We start from the raw sequence: 286 nt of genomic DNA, 5'->3' as shown, positions 1-286 counted from the left end.
TACTGCAGTGTAAATTGTTTAGACTGTTGCCAAATCAGCAGAGACAGAGGTCATGGGAGCAGGTTTAAGATTTTTTTCCCCAAAAAGCTGTTGAGCCCAAGGATAAGGAAAGAATAGAGCAAAGAGACAAAGGGACAAAGTGAAGAGAGAGCCACAGATGCAGCTGACCACTAGAGTAATAAATTCATCAGTCTAAGATAAGAATGTGTTAATGTTAGGCTCCATTTACAGCAGGTAAAATAAGTATTGAACACGTCACCATTTTTCTCAGTAAATATATTACTAG

Source organism: Austrofundulus limnaeus, unplaced genomic scaffold, assembly GCF_001266775.1.
Source record: "Austrofundulus limnaeus strain Quisiro unplaced genomic scaffold, Austrofundulus_limnaeus-1.0 Scaffold1888, whole genome shotgun sequence".
NCBI lineage: Eukaryota > Metazoa > Chordata > Actinopteri > Cyprinodontiformes > Rivulidae > Austrofundulus > Austrofundulus limnaeus.
The sequence above is the reverse complement of the archived record's forward strand: the minus strand, read 5'-3'. Positions refer to the sequence as shown.